The sequence below is a fragment of the Saccostrea cucullata genome, unplaced genomic scaffold (genome assembly GCF_032062105.1).
Source record: "Saccostrea cucullata isolate Sc308-1 unplaced genomic scaffold, CSIRO_AGI_Scuc_v1 ctg12151, whole genome shotgun sequence".
In the NCBI taxonomy this organism is placed as follows: Eukaryota; Metazoa; Mollusca; class Bivalvia; order Ostreida; family Ostreidae; genus Saccostrea; species Saccostrea cuccullata.
In genome coordinates, this window is record NW_026922644.1 from 1,043 (window position 1) to 20,064 (window position 19,022).

The 19,022-nt window shown below is 34.2% G+C and overlaps 2 long non-coding RNA genes across 3 annotated transcripts; one reads left to right on the forward strand and one right to left on the reverse strand.

Annotated features, from left to right (window-relative positions):
- The first annotated feature begins 626 nt into the window (after positions 1 to 626).
- On the forward strand, positions 627 to 9,082 carry LOC134262142 (uncharacterized). 2 transcript variants are annotated; one of them, XR_009990954.1, is made up of 4 exons: positions 627 to 715; positions 919 to 1,033; positions 1,278 to 1,369; positions 8,572 to 9,082. It is a non-coding gene; the product is annotated as an uncharacterized LOC134262142 (long non-coding RNA). The 2 variants fall into 2 exon arrangements; XR_009990953.1 differs by lacking the exon at positions 8,572 to 9,082 and having other exon boundaries at positions 1,278 to 2,123.
- Positions 9,083 to 9,188: 106 nt separating this feature from the next.
- LOC134262143 (uncharacterized) lies at positions 9,189 to 18,170 on the reverse strand. The gene is made up of 3 exons (XR_009990955.1): positions 18,022 to 18,170; positions 10,728 to 10,816; positions 9,189 to 10,200 (listed from the first exon to the last, which is right to left on the reverse strand). It is a non-coding gene; the product is annotated as an uncharacterized LOC134262143 (long non-coding RNA).
- Between the last annotated feature and the right edge of the window lie 852 nt (positions 18,171 to 19,022).

The window sequence follows — 19,022 nt, forward strand, 5'->3', positions numbered from 1 at the left end:
CTCGCAACGAGATCGTATCTAGTTTAAAATTCTTTTCTTCTTTTTAAATGAACTGAGTTTAGGCAGTGCAAGTAAATGCTGTGTCAGTTTTTGATAGTAAATAACTGCGCTCGCCCCAACGGTCGCACCGTAGAACATATTATTACGTTTTTGAGATTTTCGTATTTCAGAGGTCCCTAAATGTTTGAACTTTATGTACAGTGTATCTGTATGTATATCGATACGTTGTAGTATGGCCTATTTAGGCTTTTTCACTGCGGTATTGTGTCGTAGGCTGTGAACGAAGTGCCAGATCTCTGCTATGTTGGATATTTGTATATCAGCATTACTATTTTTATTAGGTCTATTTATTGTTCAGTTGGTTAAATTTGTTTGAACACTGAAGCCTACCGGTACAGCTGTACTGCCTCCCTACGTACGATACGGAGAAAATTCGAAAGTGAAAGTAGACATTGTGTACAAGTTAACAATAACCATCTCGAAGTTGAAGTTGAGATGTTTTCCCTGATTCTAACAGTTCATCTTAATTGGTTTCATCATTATCGAAAAAAAAAACAGATTTGATATTTATTTTTATTGTATTTTAAACAGCTAGAACTCGGTATCACATCTGACTCGGCACTCGCTCTTCTGAAATGGATCAAATCGGACTTTGTCGTCGAGACTCGGAAGAACCCAGCTGCCTAAATTATAATGCCAGTGGAACTCAAAACAGGTATTGAAAGTGGAACAAAATGTAAACAATTCCCACAGTAAATGTAATGACAGTGAAATTTACATTCACACACCCCAATTGATTTTTTAAAATACCAGTTAATTACTTGTCACTTCTTGACACTTGTCAATATTTTGTTCAGAAACATTTAATGATTTTATAAGCATTATTAAATCAAGATTTTTTTTTACTGCATAATACAGAAAAGATACTTGTATGCAAGACATGGAGAAAAAAGCAGACTACAGCATCTATATACCATTCCTTGGTGCCTCCTTGAATTGATGTTTTTTTCCGGATAACCATGGAGGAATAAAGGTTATTTATAAAATAGTATATACATAGTGTATTCATAATTTTCATTTAGAAAAATTTTATAAATTGATCTAGAGTTTATGCTAAAGAGACAAATTTAAAGCCAAGTTGCTTTCACTGTACTAAAAGTTTGCTTTGAATCAGAAGCTGCACATAAAATTTGGTTTCTATCTATGAATATCATATATGTTGAAGATATTACATTTCAAATAAATGATTTTTAATTATTATTTTTTTATAATTGTAGGTTAACTCAGTATAAAGTCTTGCTGACATTAACATGATAATCACAAGAAAGTGAATATATTTCATCACCTTAAGCAATTTTCAAAATACCAGGTAAAGTGCATTTATTCTGAACACATATCAAATATTTAAACCCATTTAATATGTCACCCCTAAATTTTTTTGAAAGTATACTGGAAACACAATGTCTGTTTGCCAGTCTCTCTGTATAGTAATATATATGGAAGTATATAGTTTTTGAATACTAGTAGCTTTTTAGTTCACCTGAGCCGAAAGCACAAGTGAACTTTTCAGATCACATTTTCTTCGGCATCTGTCTGTCCATCTGTTAACTTTTCACATTTTCAACTTCTTCTCAAGAACCACTGGGCCAGGAAAGATGGAACTTAAATGGAAGCATCCTCAGATAGTGTACTTTCAAGCCTCTTCAACCCAGGGGGGGGGGGGGGCACAATGGACGTACAGTCTTACTTAAGAAATAAGGTATTTTTAAACTTCTATCCGGACATAAATATTGGTTGGTCATGACTTACAAGATTAAATTCCATAAAGCCTGAAGGGCTTTATAATGAATTTAATCTCGTACCAACCCGTATTTATAGCCTGTTGGATGTTTTAAAATGATACCTTATTACTTATATTTTCATTTGTGACTTATTCATACTTTATATTTGCCTGATCACGCTGTTTGTGGCTTTTAACATCCTAAATGCATTATTTTTCAAAACCAATGGCATGTACATGTATACAAGACATTGAATGCGTGTCGACCCTTTATAACGTCACTGTGAAATTCCGTTGAACATTTATCGATACGCACATCTATGACCTCTTGACCCCTGTAGTGTAGATTCAAAGAATTAAGTACGTTACTTATTATACGGAGGCTCACTATTTTCCGTAATTTAATACACAGGATTACCAAATTATAAAGTCTGTGTGCATATACTAGAAGTTTGGTTGTCTTAAAATATGCGAAGCAAAATTTCCAAACTCCGTTATTTAGACGTATACACAACGTGTAAAGATCCGTTTTCTCCGGAAATTGCTAGTTTTTCCACTATTTTTAACAGATATTTCTAAAATTGAAGTAGTGCACATCCCTCGAGCAAAATAAAACGTATATTTCAAAACATTTTGATGAAAGACGGATGAAAACAGCGATAAAATTTTGCTCGAGGAATGTGCAGTATGTTTATTTTGACTTTACATCAGTATTTCCGGTGGCGGATTGAAAGCTCATTGAGAGGTGTAATTTTATTTATTTTAAATTAAGTCACCATAGCTCATAAAATGTTAATAAATTAATACTTTATGCATCGGCAATATATATTTATTTTTCATGGTAGTCTATTAGTCATGAAAAATAGCATACAAGCCTGGAAAATATGTAAGAATAATAAGGCAGATTACAATGGACCCTGCGATGTGTAACCTGCATCTGTCAAATACTTTGAATAAGGATAAAGAACCAACGAAGACACTGAAATAAAAATAAATGTAAATTTGATTAATCGTATTAGCACAGAAGAAGAAAAAGGGCCTGGATTTTATTTTGGAAACTGAGAGAGTTCAAAGCTACCCGTCAGCAGGTGTGAATAAATTACGTAATAACGCAAACGATGACGTCACAATAGATCCAGTTTGATTTTCTCATAATTTATTTTTTTTTTATTATTTTAAAACACTTACAATAACCCTTTGCAAGATCTGTTCAAAATTATCAATATTCTGTATATATGGTTGCATTCTCGTATAAACGAACATGCATATATTATAACCCCCCACCCACCCCCCACCCCCAGCCAGATGTTTAGTATTAAAATGATAGTCTGAAAATGTTGATATTTAATTTCACGCTCTATATTTGTTGCTTATTGCACCTCTGGATAAACTTTTGAATGCACCAGCCTTTATTTTAAGAGACTTTTTTTTTTACATACTACACGATGAATTAAAGAAAAAGGCCTATTTTCACCTTTCTAGTAAATTAAAATTGCCACATAATTATATAAACTAAAATGACTGTCATTATTTATCTGTCAGGGATCCCTGAAACGTCAAATGATAATTAACGGACTTGGGAAGCGAAATATAAGTCACTTTTTAAGAAGAAAATTGAAACACAAAACTTTTTGGGGGAGGGGGGGGGGCATTTTGAATTAGGGGGGTTTGTTTAAGCAATTATTGTATTAAAATAGGGGGGGGGTCATATTTACCGGTAAAATGCTCAGCACGGCGGCCTTAGTGAAATATATTGCCACTCCTGATCAGTTCCAATTTTTATTAAATGTTTTGTGTCTGGGGAAAAGAGCTGTAACATATTTCAGACATACTGTTCCCTTTGATATATAAAGTTAAATAAAAGTTAAATAAACTTAGTTCTCATTAATCCGTGTCACATCATCTTGTAAAGGTATATTCATTGTAAAGGAGTGTTGTGAAAAAAGTTAGATTTAGATGCAATGTTCACAAAGTACTTGTACATGTATATTCGTTTAAGAATACTTTATATAAAGATCGGAATTCCTGTAAATTACACAATTTAAATCAATTGCGTTTCATAGATATCCGAGATTTAAACAATAACATATATTCATTTCATTCATATTCATTCAAAATATTTGACACAGTTTGAAGTCAATCTAACCAACAGAAACTTGGGAATATTTAAGTTTAAATTCGAGAAAAAATTTAATTTGAACGTAGATACCGAATATCATCTTAATAAATAACTCCCAATCTCGTATTTATTTTTAGCTCAGATAGGCCACCTTTTTTCAGGTGCCGACTTCTTCAATATCTATTTATGTAACCCTAGTGATCTGGCTAGACTACCGCAAAAGTTGAAATATAACAAACAATGTATACTGAGTGAGAATTGTCATTTATTAAATGACAATAAGTATATAACACAGATAAAGTTAAGGGGAGATCACCGGGATATTTCCTGAGTACAAAGAACAATAAATTTGGCAACGTTTGCTTTTGGTGGCAGCTTTTTTTTTTGACAACTTTGTGGTTTATATACTTTTTATTTGTCAAAATATTTTTGCCAAAGTAATGTTTGTTTGCAACAGGGGAGATACCGTTGCCAAATTTATTGTTCTTTGTACTCAGGAAATATCCCAGTGATCTCCCCTTAACTTTATCTGTGTTATATACTTATTGTCATTTAATAAATGACAATTCTCACTCAGTATACATTGTTTGTTATATTTCAACTTTTGCGGTAGTCTAGCCAGATCACTAGGGTTACATAATACAGCATTATTCTAAATAATAGCCTTTATGTAATCTATGATGTAATGTAGTTCAACTTTCATGTTTGTTTGAGTCTTATTGTGTTATTAGCTGTCTCCTTTAGAAAAAAGTTGTAATTAGCCAATCGTAACGCTTATTCAAATCACGTGACACAAGATAGCGTCTTTTCACTGATTTAGAAGTGCCAAGAAATTCACAAATTTGTTTTGAGAAATTTACCCACCCTCCGTCCCCCTTCATACTCCATATTGTAGTCTCAAAATCATGTTTTGTAATTTATTTATCATAATATATACCTTGTGCCATCTTACTTGCCATCGTGCAACTTTTGTCTTGTCATTTTATTAATTTTTTCCTTTTTGAATACTTTGTTTGTTTAAAAATATTGGCAGCTTTTTGTTTTGACAACTTTGTGGTTTATATACTTTTTATTTGTCAAAATATTTTTGCCAAAGTAATGTTTGTTTGCAACAGGGGAGATACCGTTGCCAAATTTATTGTTCTTTGTACTCAGGAAATATCCCGGTGATCTCCCCTTAACTTTATCTGTTTTTTTTTTTTTTTTTTTTTTTTTTTTTTTTGACAACTTTGTGGTTTACATACTTTTTATTTGTCAAAATATTTTTGCCAAAGTAATGTTTGTTTGCAACAGGGGAGATACCGTTGCCAAATTTATTGTTCTTTGTACTCAGGAAATATCCCGGTGATATCTATTTGTTTGGTATAAGGTACTATATTTCCCTTATATCACTTTACCGTAGTAAAAGCTGGGGGGGGGGGGGGGGGGGAGAGAGGGACCCAGCCTTTCAATGAACATTTTCAATAGTAAAAGCCGTAATGTTTGGAAAAACTTGCTACGTGCCAGTATAACTCTGAAGAATCTATATTCCACATTTTAATTTTAAAGCATTGTTATGTCAATGGAGCATAATTATTAATGATATATCGATATTTAACCTCTGGAGAATTTTTTAAATCAGATCTCTTTTTTGCTCCGAAATTCTGATAGCTACTGTGCAAGGTTATGTTCCAGAATTTCGGGGCATAACAAGGATCTGATATAAAAATTAAACAAAAGACATCGTTAAAAAAACTAAGGTTAGATATTCTCATTTAGTGAACATGATGGCAGTAAAGAATGTGCATTACGTGTGATTCAAGAAAAAGGGGAGGTCGGGGTGTGTGTTTGGGGAGGGGGTGTTACTAACCATGATTCAATAATGCTGAAAATCCAAAGGGTGGATTAATGATTTCACGTGACTTGTCAGAAAGGGACTTTTCAATGCAAAATATTTACAAAAAAGACATCGTAGCTCTTTTGAATGTTTTTGCACACTTTTTTGTAATGTTGAAAAAAATAAGTTCATGTGAACTTTTGTATTCGCATAAAAAAAAGCCGAAACTGAAAATTGTCTTATTTTTTTTGTTTGTTTGTTTGTTTGTTTGTTTTTTTTTTGCTTGTCAACTTTTTCTGGTAAGTAAACAAAATTCTCTGGTTACCCCCCTCCCCCACACTTTCAAAAACGATGCTACGTGCCCAGGCGCGGATACAGCAATTCAAGTTAGAGGGGGTGCCAAATGTAGGCAAGGGGTCTGGAATCTCATGGATTCTAGAGATTTTGTGGGGTAAAAATGAGGCGTACCAAGTATACATATTTACATTTTCTAGACGAAACTGTGATTTACGTTAAGTTTGACAATTTTAGGGGGGGCGCGCCAGGTGCCCCCCCCCTTAAATGCGCCACTGGGGCCTGTATTTCATTTATGTCCTCGTGTTTGTTTTCTATTTACAAACTTAAACTGTATACACACACACCCTCACACACACAAAACAACGTGAATAAAAGAAAGATATATCATTCATTCAGAAGTTTAAGGACATTGGTAACGTTTCTGGTTTTCGTATAGAATTTTTCAAGATTTTTTGAACAGGTTTAATGGTACCAAACATGTTCAATTCAGGTCCTTTTTACCCATCAAGCCAGCCTTCCTTTAACGATTTTGTCAAATCAATGTTTTTACAATTTTCAATGCATTTCCTATGTAAAATGTTGATAAAATGGGCCTATATTATTTTTAACCATACGTTTTCTCTAAAACCCATTTATTTCATAAGGTTTATACATAAAACACATTGTTGAAACCTTACTTCCGATGACATGCATATAATTTGACTGAAAATGCGAATATTGAAACAAAACACAGAAATACCAGCACTGTTCTTTAATTTTGAGTTACTTCCCTTTACTGTAATAACATCTAATCAATATTCATAATGATCAAGAGAGTGGTTGTTTGTTTCTATTCTATAATTCACTTAATTGGAAACAAATTGTCAAAAAACATTTTTGCAAGGATTCATAGTAACTTTTTAATGGTGCATCATTCACATAACTTATGGAATCGTTCTCATTCGGTCTACCTAGCTATCAACACTTTCAGCATAATTATTTCACACCTTTGCACTTCCCAGCAATCATTTACCTATTCTAAATGACGACCTGTTAACTGTCTGCCCCCTCAACACAATGTAAACAAACCCATCGCTGCTTTTCTTTTATTACTGTAGAGTTGAATATATCCGATAAAAAAACACACGTGCTTTTGTTTACCTCTCAGTCTGTTACATATGCTTTCTTTGTTTTCAGCGCCTAGAGATTTCCATACGGGAGATCACTCTCAATGACTTTTTTTCATAAGTAAAGAAACCTGGGTATAAACCTTTTTTCTCCGGAAACCCTTCGTTGCCAATGACCTTAAGATTTATTCGTGATCATAAAATTCTTCAAGCTATAAATCATGTTCCATCGCCTTTCTTGATGAATCGTTTTCTCGGAAAAAGTAGCAAAATCAATGACCAACAATAGCGGTATTTCAAGTAAAGAAAATTAATTTTTGAATTCAGCAAATATTAAACGCGGTTTACATTTTAAGAATAGCTCACAAAGGAAACAGAAGAGTAACTTGTAGCTTGTTTTTTGAGTTCATTTTTTTTGCGCTGCATCGGGATTAAAACATTGAAATCCGATAACGTCAAGTTGACGTCATCACGTCATAGCGTTATTTTCTTACGAAAACATCCTATATTTAAAGAGCTCTCTAGGAGAAATGGTTTGAGATAATAACAAAAATTAAAATGATTTAGGAAGTGGTCACTCTAAACATCTTTCAAGAACAATTTAATTAGAATTTGGGACAGGGCGGATTTTTGCGCATACCGTACTTTCTTCTTTGTTCCCAAGTTTTACATAGGAATGCATAGGAAAAACCTTTTTAAAATCTTCTCTGAACTTATGTGGAATCATCCTCAGGTAGTGTAGATTCAAGTTTGATCAAATCATGACCCCCGGGGGTAGGATGGGGCCACAATGGCCAACCAAAATTTTACATAGGAATGCATAGGAAAAATCTTTTTAAAATCTTCTTCAGAACCATTAGGACAGGAATGATTAATCTCATGATGTGATGTGGAAGCATCCATAGGTACTAAATGTAGATTCAATTTGTTCAAATCATGACCCCCGGGGTTAAGGTGTGGGCACAATGAGGGATCACAGACCTGCATAAGAATACATAGGAAAAAGAATCTTCTCCAGAACAGAAAAAAATTGTTTTGTCAAATTGACATGATCTGCAAGTAGTAAAAATTTAAATTTATTCAAATAATGCCCAGGGGATTGGGGGTTAGCGAGGGGTCACTATGGGAGATCAGGTAATGTGTTGGAAAAATCTTTAAAAATCTTCTTTTCAAGTATGGCAAAATAATATATGTATGCTGTATTGTAATAGTGACATTTTCAAGTAATAGAAAATTCAAATCCCCCTCCCTTAATAAGTATAAAGTAAGCTTCTCAATACTTAACTGATCTGTGTTTTTAGCTGGCCCATGTGCTCAGGTGAGGGATGTGGCCAATGGGCCTCTTGTTTCATTCATAATATTTTAGACAAATTTGAGTTGTTAATGTATTGCTGAAGTATTTTATTTTCATATAATTATTATAATATATGTGTTTGCCTCTCTTCTTTTTCAGATTGGAAAAAGAAAGAAGATTTGTAGCATTGTATTGAATATGCCTGATTAAAAGTATTAATGGATGAATTGGTGTTTTTCTCTTTTCTTCAGAAAATTTGAAATCGGAGGCAATGCTCAGAATTTTAGAGATTTTGTTGAAAGAGCTGATGGGTCCCTTTATCCTTTTGGATATATTCAAATTGAAAAGAAAGTGACACCAGGGATGAAGTCAACATGCAAGCCTAGCTTTCTGCAGTGCTACAAGGAAAAGTGCAAAATTGATGAGCTTCTGGTGTACCTTTAGAGAAATAATTATGATTACATGTAGTAGCAGTTAAGCTTCTGCTATGATGCAAGAACATTTATTTTTCTGGAAGAATACGAAGGAAAATTCCAAAAATATGCACACAATTTTTATGAATTTTAACGTTAATTTAGTGTGAACTAATTAACGTTAATTTAACGCTTAACGTTAATTTAACATGAAAATAACGTTAATTTAACGTTAATTTTTTAACGTCAAATTCATGTATAAGCTCGATTGACGTTAATTTAACGTTAAATATTCAACGTTAAATTAACGTTATTTTCATGTTAATTTAATGTTAGGCACAATTGGCTGTGTACCACAAAAAAGGAAGGCACTTTTATGGGGTTGAGGTATCAACAAATCAAAAAACTCTCACAATGGGTTTAAGAGAAGTAGCCGATTCCAAAAGCTCCACATATGTCGACTGCACCAACGAAATTTTGGATGATACGGTCAGTTCAGATCAAGGTCAAATTTTAGAAAAAAATTCAAATTTCATGACGGATAGGAGTGCAACCGAAGAAAAAGTTAACAAAATTCTTGGATCCAGTGTAAATAACGACAAATACCATTCTTTTAAATGTGCAGTTCACCCCCTTCTCCAATTCTCAGATGTCTGTCTTAAGGAAATAAGTAACATTGAAAAAGAACACAAATTAAATATAAATTCCTCTTCCTGGTCTGAATCAAACACGTCTTATCTTCTGCGTTCCGTGTCTAAACTTTTCCATGGCCCTGGAGATCCTCTGTTTACGTCCACCTACATTAAAGATACTCTCAACATTTCAAAAATTCCTATCATGAATCACAGAGGCACTAGATTCAATACTGTTTTCTTCAATTCTGCAAGAACATTCTATCTCAAAAAACACATTTTGCAATATCTTTCTTCTACAAAACCGTCTTTAAATCAGGTGCAGAAATTCATTCTTTGTGCTTTACAAAATAAATTCATTCTGGCAATAGTGAGATGTCTTGGTATACTCTCCATCAAAATTACAGAACCTTACATGAGTATTGCAGAAGACAATAACATGTGTGCAAGCGACATGGGCACCATCTACAGAAGACTCGTTGAACTCCTCCAATGCTGTTCTGACAACCCACATCTCCTCCTTCACAATTCAGTGTCTCTACTGGAAGGACCATCTAATCTTCTAAGTGACATTGAGCTGGAACTCTTCCAAGAATCTGATCTTGATTCACTTACATTAGATTTCATTTCCATATTCTGTAAGGCTCTCCGTGTCAAATGTGTCAAACTCTTTAGTGACTTTTTGGAAAATGGAAAGTTTTTCTCATCATCTTCAAATTCACTTCCAGAAACTGCTTCCTGCCCTGCAAGTAATATAACTGTTGAACGACTTATGGCAAAATTAGATAACTGTGTTAAACAAGCACCAATTGTATCTACAAATAACATTGAAAGTATCGTCATGTACAAAAACAACAAAACTCATGAGTGGCTAAATTCCAAAAAATCAACTTCAGAAATTATCACAAAAGCTAGAAAATTAAATAAATCGTACCTCCAGACAGCAAAACAGAGACAAAAATCATTACACCAAAAGCATATCAACATAATCAGAGAAAAACAAAAAGAAATCGCCAAGAAAAGAGAAAAACAGCAGGAAAAAGAAATAATTTCAAAACAACATTTACAAAATTTATGGAAATCAGAGGATGAAACTTGGCGTGCTTTAAGATGCTTTTCTACCAAAAAGGAAAAAATTGCCGCTGTGAAAGAAAAAATAAATGCTATAAAAACTGTATATATGAAAGAAATACCTACAGACAAAAAACATCTTACTCTCTTCAGTTCCAAAGGAAAACTTCATTCAATTTAAACTCTAGTCTCTAATTACCTCCTCCTTATTGGCATTATTCCGGCTCCCACATCTCATCAGAGTACTGGTCTTTGTGACAAGGCGTCATAGACATCATAAGAAACAACCTGTGATAAAGTGTTTTTATGGTAAAAAAATGACAGTTCAGAAAAAAATTCAATTCTCACAAAAAAATCTCACATTTGGGTATCATGGTAACTGTGCAGACCATACAAAAAAAACCATTAGAAATATCATCAGATTCAAGCTATTCATTTTAAGAATGGTTTGATTAAAGCTGACATGAACTCTTAAAAAGGCATCAGTTTTCATCTTTGTACGACTTACTACATTCCTGTACGCCCTTGTCCGACATATTTGTTCGATTCCGCCATATTTAATCGAAGATTTTTGGCCACCTGTACCTGCTATATATAGCGCTGTAGAACTGTTTCACTTGAGTGATTTTCTAGCCTGGCTGTCGACATGTACACATCTCCGATAGCATAGTTTTTAGAAGCCCATAAACTGACCAAATACATGTTTGAAAAGAAAGAATTCAACAAAAAATAGAACTATACCGAGAATTAAATTATTTTTGATAGAAAATACACTTACACGGAATACATTCATGTACAGGAAAAACCCATGCAGGTCGAGAAAACGCGTCAAACACAGTGATAAAACATTTACCTGAAAATACTGCTATCGTTACAGGGATGTGCACATGTCGAAAGAATTATCCCATTTTACTTTTATTCAAAAATGCATCTCAGAAGTCATGTAATCCATTGCTAACTCAACAGTAAAAGATGCTTGGACACACGTGGTCCATGCTGATCATTTTATTTGGTCAGGGAAAATATCAAAGGGAAAGCTCAGTGGGGTTGATTGAAAAAAATGGAAGTATTTTTTTTCAAAAATAAACATTACTCTTGTCTGTAAATTTGTAAATAAAATTTATGATTACATGGCTTAACTTTATTAAATCTAAAATAAAGCATGCGTTATTACGAATCATTCACCTTTTGAAGATGTTTTCCTGTGATAGGAGGGGGGGGGGGGATAAAACATGCATATTAACATTCTCATAAAAATAATTTAATAAAAACGTCTGAAACAGATTGGATTCATTTATGATTAATTATTATCAAATAAATACTGTGTATTGGCTTTATTAGACCTAATATAATTTTATTCAAAGTGATTTATAATTTTATGCACAATGCCGGGAAGAAAAAGTGAGCAAGTTCACATACCTCACGCTCCCCCAAAAGTCGAAGTGCTGTTTCATTGTGCTATGTACATCTATACACATTGTGTCCTATATATCTGCGAAGTTTGACGAAATTGTTTGCAGCGGTTTATGAGGAATTGCGCTGAAAAACTGCTCATCTCTATATTCAAGATATGGCCAAAATCTAAATGTAACAGTGCGGAAATATTCCCGAAATAATAAAGAATTCGGAATTTCCTGGTGATGTGCAAATACCGGTACACATATTGTCTCCTATAATTATCTGCAAAGTTTGACAAAACTCTGTGCAGTGGTTTATGAGAAGTTGTGCTGACCAAAAAAAAAAAAAAATTGACTGAGGGGTCAAAAACCATTATACCTCACGCAACTTGTTGCGAGGGGTATAATAAACGAGTTTGATTCTGTGGTACAATGATAATGAAAATATGATATAATTTCATGTGAATTAAATTTCTAGACATAGATGATTAATGATTATTAGGAAAAGCATATAAATATATATATATATAGAGAGAAAACACCCCGTAAGAATTGCACATCCTACCTACAATTAGCTTTTTAAAAATTCACTTGTCTGTTGTCCAGGTCTAGGTTCGACACGTACGTTTGAGCATAAGCGTCGGAACCGGAGGGGGGGGGTTACAAATATATACTTACATGTAGTATAGACATTGAACATTGCTGCGTAGGTTTAGCCCCCCCCCCCCCCCCCCCCCTCTCCCCCCACAAGTCGCAGCATAGGTTTAAAAGAAAAAAAGGAAAGTGTTGGTGTTTGGAGAACAATTTTAAGTTCGAACCTACACCCCCCCCCCCCCCCCCCCCCGGAATAGAATTTTCGCGTTTTGGAAAAGGGCATTAATATTCATTTTTATTAAGCTTGTCAGATTTTCTTGAATGTATGAAAAAAAATTCTTTGCACTTACATATTGTAGCCCCTACACTTTCAATTTGCTTCCGACGCCGATGCATTTGAGAAGGTATTTGAGAAAGTGCCCAATGTACCCATTCAAGTGATGTATATTTCACGTTTATTATATCCCCTGCTTGAAAAGTTGGAGGGTATATAGTAATCGTTATGTCCGTCCGTCTGCCTGTTACGCTTTGGGGTACCCATCTCTTATCCGCAAATCTTCTTATAACACTTAGTGAAATTTAATGAAATTTCCACAGAATCTTAGGTTTATTACATATTACCATTGGGCACCTCCTATTTTACTTTTTGACCCGACAGTATTTTGGGTTTAGCGACAACAGCAAAATATGGACTTTGCCATTATAACCATATGGAAAGGCGGGGGTATCATTTAGTGAGCTCATTGCTCACAATATCTCTAGTTTCTCTTTCATATTGGGCGTTTGGATTAACTTCTTGTCCAAATTAAAATTATTATTGAATTTATGAAGTTTCGACATCTGGCCTGAAAAAATCCTTGATCTGTCCTAAGGCTAAATAAATGGTACAGCACAAAATGCGTAGGATCTTAGGATCTTATACCTATTATTGCCCTAACGGATGGTTACAGAGAGAGAGAGAGAGAGAGAGAGAGAGAGAGAGAGAGAGAGAGAGAGAGAGAGAGAGAGAGAGAGAGAGAGAGAGAGTTCATTATACAAAATAGTAAATAAAAATTATCCGTATTCAACCAGTGTCAAATATCCATACCCTAGCTTATCTCCCAAATACTCCTAGAGAAATTATTTTTATATTAAACAAGAGGCCCACGGGCCTTATAGGTCACCTGAGCATTCTGCAACAACTTTCCAGTTATGATTCATGTTTTAAGCCAGATGCTATATGGCATTCACAATTTTGAAAGAGGCACCATTGATCATCATAACAATACACTTAGCAGTTGCTTAGCTTGGTTTATTGATTTAAATATGCCCAATAATAAGTTCATAGGATCTTCATGAACGTTTCATGAACATTTCATGAATAAAATTCATGAAAAATTCAAGGTAATTCATGAATTATTCATGATCACCTCGCAGGGGTACTGAATACCCATACGCAAGGTAGGGGGAAAAAAATGCATTCCAACTAATCAGTAATATTCAGCAATAATCAGTAATGCCCCTAACACTGTGAAATAAACCCCTGACCCTAGGTCCACACACTGCACAAATTTTAAAAAGGCACCGTTAAAATTGCCTATCAAAAAATAAATAAATGTTTTATAAATACAAAGGAGCAGATTTCAAACAATTAATTCATTTTCAGTATATAAGTAGAGCCCCACATCCACCCCTGACCCTGGGGCCTTGAAATTCAAAATTTTGCAAGATTAGGGCCCTTGCTCATCATAACTATTTAGGTAGTTCATCTGCTTCATACCCAGAGACAGAGAAGAAAATTTTCAAAGATTTAATGTATATTCACTATATAATCAATAGAGCCCCCCCCCACCCCCACACACCATAACCCCTGACCCTGGGACCATAAAATTCACATTTTGGTAGAGGCACTCTTGCTCATCATAACTATGTACTTAATTAGTTTATTTAATACCTAGGAGCAGAGAAGAAGATTTTCAAAGAATTCATGTATTTTTACTATATAATCAACAGAGCCCCACCCTAACACCAGAACCCCTGACCCTGGGACCATAAAATTCATAATTTTGGTAAAAGCACTCTTGCTCATCTTAACTATGCACTTCGTTAGTTTATTTAATACCTAGGAGCAGAGAAGAAGATTTTCAAAGAATTCATGTATTTTTACAATATAATCTATAGAGCCCCCCCCCCCCCCAACACCAGAAGCCTTGACCCAGGGACCATAAAATTATTCACAATTTTGGTAGAGGCACTCTTGCTCATCATAACTATGCACTTAGTTAGTTTATTTAATACCTAGGAGCATAGAAGGAGATTTTCAAAGAATTTGTGTATTTTCACTATATAATCAATAGAGCCCCCCCCCCCCCCTAACACCAGAACTCTTGGCCCTGGGGCCATAAAATTCACAATTTTGGTAGAGGCACTCATGCTCATCATAACTATGCACTTAGTTAGTTTATTTAATACCTAGGAGCATAGAAGGAGATTTTCAAAGAATTTGTGTATTTTCACTATATAATCAATAGAGCCCCACCCTAACACCAGAACTCTTGGCCCTGGGGCCATAAAATTCACAATTTTGGTAGAGGCACTCATGCTCATCATAACTATGCACTTAGTTAATTTATTTATATCTAGGAGCAGAGACGAAGATTTTCAAAGAATTCATGTATTTTTACTATATAATCTATAGAGCCCCCCCCCCCCCTACCAGAACCCTTGACCCTGGGGCCATAAAATTCACAATTTTGATAGAGGCACTCATGCTCATCATAACTATGCACTTAGTTAATTTATTTAATATCTAGGAGCAGAGAAGAAGATTTTCAAAGAATTCATGTATTTTTACTATATAATCTATAAAGCCCCCCCTACCAAAACCCCTGACCCTGGGGCCATAAAATTCACAATTTTGATAAAGGCACTCTTGCTCATCATAACTATGCACTTAGTTAGTTTATTTAATACCCAGGGGCAGAGAAGAAGATTTTCAAAGAAATCATGTATTTTCAATGTATATAATCAAGAGAGCCCCGCCCTAACACCAGAACCCCTGACCCTGGGACCATAAAATTCACAATTTTGGTAGAAGCACTCTTGCTCATCATAACTAACTACTTAGTTGGTTTATTTAATACCCTGGAGCAGAGAAGAAGATTTTCAAAGAAATAATGCATTATCACTACCTACTTATTTAGCCCTGCCCTAGCACTAGAACCCCTGATCCCAGGGCCATGAATTTCACAATTTTGGTAGAGGACTCAATGCTGATTACAATCATGCAAACAGTTTGACTGCTTGATGTCCAGGAGTAAAGAAGAAGATTTTCAAAGATTGCATTAATTTTAGTGGTTTTGGCCCCACCCCTCAGGCCCCAGGGGGGCAGGGATCATGAAATTCACAATTTTTGTTCCCTTTTACCCATAGATGCTTTGTGCCAAATTTGGTTGAAATTGGTTCAGTGGTTGCAGAGAAGAAGCTGAAAATGTTCAAAAGTTTACGAACGACGTACGACGTACGACGAACGACGACGGACGAAAACAGATAGCAATAGGTCACCTGAGTTTACTCAGGTGACCTAAAAAAATAGCTAGACTATCAAGCAGGGATACTGAAATCTCGAAAGACTCTCTATAACAACATAATTATAAAACAATTACATTCCTCAAAATGCACATACTTTGTGGTCGGAGTGACACATTTTTAAAAAATCTCAAATTTTAATTCGGTAGAAATGTCTGTCTTCCAAGAATATTTAAATAACCCCCCCCCCCCCCCGCCTAAAAAAAAATCAAATGTCTAAATGTCAATCTGGACAGGGGATGGTATTTCTCCGAGTGTTTGTGTGTTAAAGAGCGTATAGATGTACACATAAAAAATTTGTATTCAGGTTAATTGCTTTTAAGATTTGAAGTAAATAATTACCGTACATCAAATTACTTGGTTTAGATTTGAGATTATTACTAAAACAATCAGTTATAATTGAAAAATGAATTTTGCGACGCAAACGAACTGCAGACTATACACATTACTTTGTATAGAATGTTTATTAGAACTACATGTAGATAGACAATTCACAATAATAGCTTATGAACAGCAGTTATAATACCTCCCCCCCCCCCTTCAGCCGCGCAAATACCAAATAACCTCTTTCCACTTATGATATTTTCCCTGACCAAAATCTGATCAGCACGGACTAAGTGTATCGACGTGCTAGTCTGTACGGAGTAATGACAGTGTGTTTACCTGTTTACTATTGAGCTTTTACGGAGTTTATTTCTTTTTTGTGATGCATATTTCAATAAATGGAATTCAGAGTGTATATCACTTGACTTGTGCACATCTTCGAACCGATGCAGTAACCTTATTTCCAGGTATGGGTACGTTTAAAGCGTTCGAGGCGTTTTCTCGATATGCATCAATTGCATAGGAGCTGCAAATCAAAGACGTTGGTTGTTTTGTTCCATTTAAATGATATAATTTCAAAATGTGTTTGCACATTTTACTGCTATTTATTTCAAGTTTATTCTGCATAAATTGGCGCACTGTAGAAATACGTATTCGTACATCTGAATTTTTCTTCCACACTTGCATTTTTTTCTTTTGATTCAAATCAATAATTATTCAGAAATATGATTATCATGTCGTTTATTGTAGTTTTGAAATGTCTTGATCACCTCATGTGTTCTCATATGCTTTACCATCAGAGATGTGCACAAGTCGATACCCAAACCAAAAAATCATTCAAGTGTAACGAGCGCTTTGGGGTATATATCGTTACAATGAGACAAGGTATCTGAAAGAAATATGGCGGAATACGGCTATAGTTGGTGTGAAACAAGTCGTACATAGATGAAAATGTTGCGTTTTTTAAGAATTCATGTCAGCTTTAATTAACAGGACCAGTCCAAAGATTATTTCTATGTAGCTACATAGGTACTTTAACCTACCCAAAGTGCCCTTGGTAGTATTTTTACCTACTTTTTGCTATTGTGCCCTTGGTAGTATTTTTACCTACTTTTTGCTATTTACATTTTGTGGCCAAACGCATTAACGGCACAATATGATGAGCATCAAATCTAAAAACAGAGCCATACTGTTGATGAATACGACAAAATTCAGGCAAAAAAAAAATTACTTTGTAAATCAACAATTTTGCATAGTAATTTATGCAATATATATTGATTCTTTACAAATTGATCATTTGACCAAAATCTTTTTGTATTCATCATCAGTGACTCAGAGTCAGACTGTATTAAGAAATCTGCATGGTGCTCACTATATTGCGCAGTCCCTGAGATTTGCCAGAAAATGTAAATAAAGCAAAACGTACGTAAAAAATTGTTACTTTAAGTAGGTTTAAATATCTACGTATCTATTTATAGGTAGAAATATACTTGGATTGGACCTGATTAAAAGGACTTCTATTGTTAGATGCTATTCACCGATGTATGGTATGCACAAAAGTAACTTACTAAATGCTTGGGGGAAAACAGTCACATAAAATGCATGAAATACCTGTAATTTTGTTTCTCCCATCATCCTTCTTTGTTTCCTGTTTTACTGTAAATCCTCACCATTTTCACAAAATGAAGCATGTATATCTGTCAATCCTTCCATTATTGCATTTTTTCATTCTAATTTGTATATTTTTAATTTTGCCTGAGGTATCTCCTAAAAATAAATATTTATATTTAACTGTCAAATATTAAAGAAAACAGCGTTTTATCATTATGTATATGCACTAGGCCAATAGGCATTATAAATAGATCAACAAATCGTAAGGTTGATTACTCAAGTATCTAAAAATATTTTCAAATGTGTATCTTTTCAGATTCTAATCAATGATTTTATTATCTTTCAGATTTCAAAGAATAAATTGACTTCTCTCCACAAAGATCCTCTGCTGAACACCGCCATCATCTTCCATTCCACCACGCCAAGTAAGCCTCGCTTTCAATAAAGTCGGTGTGCTAATTACACAAAAGGATCCAAATGCTGTGCAAATTCAGTTGCATTTGAACAATCAATTAATTTTGAGATGCTGATGCACATTGGATGTTGAATTTGTTATTTTTTTCATCTTGGAAATGATATTTTCTGAGATAAATTTTTGAGATGTATTATTATATCTAAAACATCTAATTTTACTATTTTATAATGCATGTAGCTAATTAAGGTAATTAGTAAGAACAAAAGATAGAAACAGACTATATTATTTCTATGCAAGGTAACTCTTGCAACACTTATCTTTGTCAATGTTTGAAGCTTTGAGTTATCCTTCTTTAAAAACAGAAGAAAATCAAACCTATAAAAGAATTTCTCATTTTTTTATTGTTTCAGTCATTACACAAGTAAAACACAGTTTAATAATAATATTTCATGCTCCTATGAGCCCAAAAAAAAACTTTTCCCCCCAAAAAAAAATATATGAAAATTAAGTTGAAAGGCCTATTACAGAGTCCGTGCTGTAATTTTGGCAGGGGAAAAATACAAGTGGAAAGAAAGTTATTTGGTAT